Source organism: Neoarius graeffei, chromosome 5 (genome assembly GCF_027579695.1).
Source record: "Neoarius graeffei isolate fNeoGra1 chromosome 5, fNeoGra1.pri, whole genome shotgun sequence".
Classification (NCBI taxonomy): Eukaryota; Metazoa; Chordata; class Actinopteri; order Siluriformes; family Ariidae; genus Neoarius; species Neoarius graeffei.
In genome coordinates, this window is record NC_083573.1 from 37,542,301 (window position 1) to 37,549,452 (window position 7,152).

Below are 7,152 nucleotides of genomic sequence, written 5' to 3' on the forward strand. Positions count from 1 at the left end.
GGTGACTCTAAATTGACCGTAGATGTGAATGGTTGTCTGTGTCTATGTGTCAGCCCTGTGATGACCTGGCGACTTGTCCAGGGTGTACCCCGCCTTTCGCCTGTAGTCAGCTGGGATAGGCTCCAGCTTGCCTGCGACCCTGTAGAACAGGATAAAGCGGCTAGAGATAATGAGATGAGATGTATATATTAAAAAAAAAAACATTGTAATGTCCAAAATATTGTATAATGCAATATTTTTGCAGTATGCTGGCAATCATTTTGTGTCCAAAGTTGCATTGCATTCACTGTCTAAACGGCAGTAATAATACAGTATTTGAATGCTATGTATGAATGAATGAATACTACACTAACACTACTGTAAAATTGCAGTTTTTTTTTTCTTTTTCATATGGGCCGTGCAGTAGAGGCAGCAGGTTCCAGTTAAAATGCAAGAAAAACACTTTCTCATCCCTACTAGTTACTGGCTCACCGAGAGAAGTCAACAGAATGTTTGTGTTCCAGCAATGCGAGGCTGAACACAGGCGAGGAGAGAAAGGGCGGCCGCTGGAATGCCGACACACTACAAGCTAATATAACGTTTACTAAGCTAAGACCTGTCACTTTACTCACTAACACCCACCAAGATACCATAACTGCGTTTGTAAACTTAACCTGACTCAGAAAAGAGAATGCCGCATATGGTTCATGGGGGGGGGGGGGGGGGGGGGGGGGGGTTCCACTCCTGACAAACGAACGAGAGCCCGCAATTTATTAATGGTTTGTTTGTTTGTTTACATTTATTGCCATTTAAGCATCTATGGCTATTTCATGGCCAATACAGGTAATAAATATCACAAAATTAAAACCAATAATAAAATAAATAAATAAATAAATAAATAAATCAAATACGTTTATACACATCAATGCACTTCAAAAAGTTTAAAACCTTTAACGGTGAAACCTTATTAAAAATATCTAGCATTGTGCTTTCTTTAAAAAACTTCTGCCTTTGTATTCTAAAAGCAGGGCAAGACAAAATGTGCTTAATTGATAAGAGATCACCACAAAGATCGCAAAGTGGAGGTTCACCTCCAGTTAACAGAAAACCATGTGTTAGTCTAGAGTGTCCAATTCTACCCCTTGTGTAGACAACTTGGTCATGTCTACATGAAAAGGATTGAATAGTCACTTGTTTCACATTAGTGCATATTTCTTTCAGCTTGTTGCCAGCACAGTTAGTCCAATCGGCTTGCCATTTGTCATTTATGTAGGAAGAAAGAACAGGTCTGATATCAGAGACAGGGATTTGGCATTCAGAAATCTCTTCATTCAGGGCTCCTTTAGCAGCATTATCTGCTTTTTCATTACCAGTCAAACCCACATGGCCAGGGACCCAACAAAAAATAATGTCCATATTGATTTTAGTTAAGTATTCCACTTTTTCAAGTATGTTGACAATAAGAGGGTGGTCAGTCTTTAAGAACTCCAATGCCTGTAGGCATGATCTAGAATCTGTACAAATCAAGGCTTTTTGCAGTTTGGACTCTTCAATGTATTCAAGACTTAAGAGCAAGGCTTGGGCTTCGGCTGTAAAAATTGAGCACAGACTTGGGATGCGTATTCCACACTGATTAGAGGCGACTACCATTGCTGAGGACACACAGGTATCAGTTTTTGAGCCATCAGTATAGATCGGAGTGTGCAAAGGGAAGCGCTGTCTTACATCGAGGAAGCAACTCTGGTACTCGTTTGGGTGTGTGTTAGCTTTCTTTCTGTGACTCAGGTCCTGCACAATTACAGGTTTTCTCAAGGTCCAAGGGGGAATGGAACAAAGGGAAGAGGATGTTAGTCCATCCAGATCAATATTCAGATCCTGAAGGAAAGGTTTAATTCTTAATCCGAAAGGTCTGATAGTCCGCGGTCTGGCTTCATAAAAGTCCAAATACTGTGGCTGAAAGACAGTGGGGTATGCCGGGTTATCTCTGTTCCCTTTGATTTTGACTGCATATTGAAGTGCAAGTTTCAAGCGTCGCAATTTAAGGGATGGTTCTCTTGCTTCTACATAAAGACTCTGCACTGGAGAGGTTCTAAAGGCCCCTAGGACCAGTCTTAAACCTTGGTGGTGAACAGTATCCAGCATCATAATGTAAGATTGTCTTGCTGATCCATAGACAATACTGCCATAATCCAAACGGGATCTTACAAGTGCTCTATACAGGCGTAGCAGTATAGTCCACTCTGCCCCCCACTTTGTCTTTGCCAGTACCTTTAAAATGTCCAAAGATTTAAAACATCTCTTTTTAAGAGTCTTTATATGTGGAATAAAGGATAGTTTATTGTCAAGTATCAGACCAAGGAATTTAACCTCTTTCACAACTTGGATTGTGGCACCTTCCATATACAGCAATGGGTCATGATGTAAAGCTCGAAGTTGGCAAAAATGAGTGCAAACAGTCTTGGACTTAGAGAATTTGAAGCCATTTTCAATGGACCAATTGCTGATTTTATTTATGCACAGCTGGAGTTGCCTTTCGATTATACTCATGTATTTTCCTCTATAACAAATACAGAGGTCATCAACATACAGGCTGCAAAAAAGATTTGGGTTGATTTCCTTCACAATACTATTGATTTTAATACTGAATAGAGTGACTGAAAGGATGCTTCCCTGGGGAACTCCTTGTTCTTGCAAGTGTGGTGTTGAGAAAGTTGTACCCAATTGAACTTGAAAAAATCTATTAGACAAAAAATTTGAGATAAAAATGGGCAGACGACCTCTGAACCCCATGTAATACAAGTCCCTTAAAATGCCATATTTCCAGGTAGTATCGTATGCCTTTTCAAGGTCAAAAAACACTGCTATAACATGTTCCTTTTTGACAAATCCATCCCGTATATAGGCCTCCAATCTAATAAGATGGTCCATGGTGCTCTTTCCTTGCCTAAAGCCACACTGAAATGCACTCAAATGTCGTTCTGACTCGATCATCCACACAAGTCTTTTATTCACCATTCTTTCCATAGTTTTGCATAGGCAGCTGGTTAATGCAATAGGACGGTAATTGGTGGGATCAGTATGATCTTTGCCGGGTTTTGGAATGGGAATCACAAATGCTGTCTTCAGGACTCAGGTATTGTTCCTGATTCCCAAATCACATTAAATATTGCAAGGAGATGAAATAGCACAATGGACGGTAAGTGTTTCAAGAATTGATAATGAATCATATCAGGGCCCACTGCAGTGTCATGACAGTTTCTTATGGCGCATAGGAGTTCATCCATAGAGAATGGCTGGTTGTATGGTTCGGTGTTGTCTGATAAGAAATTCAGGGCTTTGGCCTCCTCCTTTCTGCGCATGGCTTGAAATTCAGGATTGCAGTTTTCCACAGAGGAATTCTTTTCAAATGTCTCTGCAAGTTTATCAGCAATGTCTTGCTTGGATGTCAAGAGACCTGTGTGACATTTTAGATGTTGAACTCTTGCAGTTCCCCCTTTAGTTTTCATCTTTCTAATAAAACTCCAGACTTTTTTTGAGGATGCATCTCTTGTAAGGCTTGAAACATACTGTCTCCAGCTTTGTGATTTTGCATCATTCATAGTTCTACGTGCTTGGGCTCGTGCAATTTTCAATCTGGTGAGATTTGCTGTTGTTGGGTGCTTGTTGAACACCCTCTCTGCCTTTTTCCGGGCATCAATGGCCTTTTTACAATCATCATTAAACCATGGGTTTGACCTGCGGTGGGGCTTTCCTGAAGTTTTTGGGACAGCTTCCTCTGCAATAGAGATTAACGTTTTAGTGAAGTGATCGACTGGATTGTCAATATCTTGGGGCACGTGACCCAGTAGGACATCACAACGGTAATGAAAGAGACTCCAGTTTGCTTTTTGAAGTTGCCACCTTGGAGGTCTGAACTGTGCATCTGTATCAGTTGATGACATGATCAGGGGGAAATGATCACTCCCACATAAGTCATCCAGTGGTCGCCAGGAAAAGTCAAGAAAAAGGTCAGGATCACATATGGATAGATCAATTGCTGAGTATGTGCCATGGCCTGGATGTAAATAGGTAAAAGATCCATCATTCCAGAGGCATAAGTCAGTTTTAGTAATGAAGTCCTCCATAGCCTTGCCTTTAGCATTTGAGGAGGTCCCTCCCCATGCAGGATTATGAGCATTAAAATCTCCTAAAAACATATATGGAGGAGGCAGTTGTGCCAATAAATTGTCCAGGTCCTGCAAGGTTACTGTGACATCAGGTGGAATATAGATTGAACACAAGGTAACTACCTTATGAAGTGTTAGTCGTACTGCAACTACTTGTAGATGGGTAGTGACTACAAGATGGCTATGAATTATGTCATTTCGCACTAATATAGCTGCTCCACCAGAGGGACGCTGAACATTTGGACCATAAGCATTAAACATTGAGTAATTCTTTAAAGTCATAGTGTGGCTTAGAGCTAGGTATATCTCTTGAAGGCAGAAGGCCAAAGGATTAAAAAGAGCAGCTAGTCGCTGCAGCTCAGAAAAATTGGCTTTAAAACCACGACAGTTCCATTGAATAATATGGTTGGTTATGGTCATGTGGGGAAGATTGGAACAGGACCTTTGCTCCTACTTTTGGGGGAGAAGCTCCGGCTGCGATGGGTTGAGGGTTCCTTCATTTCCACATCCATAGAACTTCCATTCCTGACTTGACTCGATTTAGGTTGGGAAGAATTAGTAGTTGATTTCTTTTTTTCTTTTGACGGTTGGGATGATTCCAACATGACCAAAGTTTGGCTGGCAGAAGACTGAGAGTTTGTTTTGTTTTTACTGGAGGTTGATGAAGATTTATTTCCACTGATCAATTGTGGTTTGTCCTTATACATCCAGGTGAAGTCTGTTTGACAGTCAATTTCCTTCATGGTGGGTTTTACAACAGAGGCAAAGGACTGCTGGAACTTATATCCACAAAACCCTTCCACCTCCTTTCTTGCTTGTGGATAACTTATTTTTTTTGTAACCCTAATTCTTTGAATTTCTTTTTCTTTTATCCAGACTGGGCAGACCTTTGATGAGGCTGGATGGTTCCCTTGACAGTTGCAGCACTTGGGTGGTCTTGTACAAATCGGTTCATGGCCATCTTCACCACATGTACAACAAACTGGTTTATTTTTACAACTTGCAGAGCCATGGCCAAATTTCTGACAGCTAAAGCATCTCAAAGGGTTAGGGATATATTTATCCACTTGTACACTTAAATATCCAATCAGTAGTTTTCCAGGAAGATCATGGAGTTTGAATGTCAGGATATAAGTACCAGTTTTAATGATTTTATCATCTTTTTATGGTTATCCTCTTCACATGAGTCACTCCTTGATCTTTTAATTCTGTGACTATATCATCTTCTTCCATATCATGAAGATCCCTAGTGCGGATTACGCCTTTGCAACTGTTCAGATGGGGATGAGGGAGGGCCCGCACTGGGACTCCCCCTAAACTGTTGCAGTGTAGTAGATTGTCAGCATGGGATTTTTTAGAGCATTCGATCAAAATTTGACCGGATCTTATTTTTTTAACATCCTTGACAGTCCCTGCTATTCCTGAGATTCCTTTCTGAATTGCAAAAGGGGATAACTTAGTGAGGGGCATGTCTGGCGTCACAGATTCCAAAACTATAAATTTAGGCCAAGTATTGGATTTGGAGGGGTAAATCAAAGTCATTTCAGAAGCGTCATCCGAGTCTCGATCCATGAATCTTTTCTTATGGGGTTGATAAGTAGCCATATTTTGTATTGAAACATTCATCGTCTCTGCTCCTCACCCTCCTCGGAGCCCAACTAGGGGATGCACAGCGCTGCGGTTCTCCACCAGATATGCATCAAGGATACAGCGACGGTATACTCGAGTGAATTAAACAAAAAGGTTCATATCACCCGATTGACCCTCAGCCAGAGTCTCTGGAAAAATAAAAGCATGGTCCCAAAAATATTCCAGAGAACTTTGACCAGCCGATTGATTGGATCGGGCCCTTCCAACCTCCTGTCTAGGTGAAGTAGGAGCCAAAGCACTGTGTTGGATGTGTGGAAGTCGCAACAAGCCACATTCCTCAAGAACCAGGCATTCTTCCTCCACCGACACAGGTCGCGACTCACGGCAAACAAGTCGCCCCATTTGTCGCCTCTTACGAACAGCAAGGGGGTGCTGGGGACCTATTCTACCCCGGGTCCCCACGGGGACAATTTATTAATGGTGTCAAAGTCAGAGCTCTGATTGCTGTGTGCTTGGAGCGCCCTGAGAAGTGTTGCCAGATACTGCTGACGTTTTCCAGCCCAAAATATGTTCAAAACCCGACAAAATGCACTTTAAACCCCACAACTGGGTGGGAAACCACCCAATCTGGCAACACTGGCCCTGAGTGGCAGTTTATTAGGTGGACAAAGTAATATAAGTAATATAAAGATTGGCGCAATGAAATGCAAGTAACGAGACTATTATAAACATAACGAAGTAAAAGTAAATGCTTGAAAATGTAACGAGTAGAGATAAAAAGTAGGTTGAAAAATTATTACTCCAGTAAAGTAGAAAGTACCAAAATTTCTACTTAAGTAAAGTAACGAAGTATTTGTACTTCGTTACTTGACACCTCTGCTCGACGAGTTTCACGTCTTTACGACGGATACTTAAATGTGTGTTAGGTATTATTGTTGCAGTCTAATAGTTTGCATTAGACCGTATCTGTCTCGTTTTCTTCGCGGATGCACTGTCCGTTTACATTAAACCGCCTGGAAACGCCGGGAAACAGGAATCCGCCAGGGTCCACGTATTCAATCTAGATCGTGTCTGATCCGGTGCTGTGTAAACATTGAGAATACGCGGATACGCTGTGCTGAGCTCTAGCTGGCGTCGTCATTGGACAACGTCACTGTGACATCCACCTTCCTGATTCGCTGGCGTTGGTCATGTGACGCGACTGCTGAAAAACGGCGCGGACTTCCGCCTTGTATCACCTTTCATTAAAGAGTATAAAAGTATGAAAATACTGCAAATACTGATGCAAATACTGCCCATTGTGTAGTTATGATTGTCTTTAGGCTTGCCATCCTTCCACTTGCAAGTGGTAAGTGATGTGCGCTGGGATCACACACACAGCGGCTCAGTCCCGAATCACTGCTTGTGCACTACACTC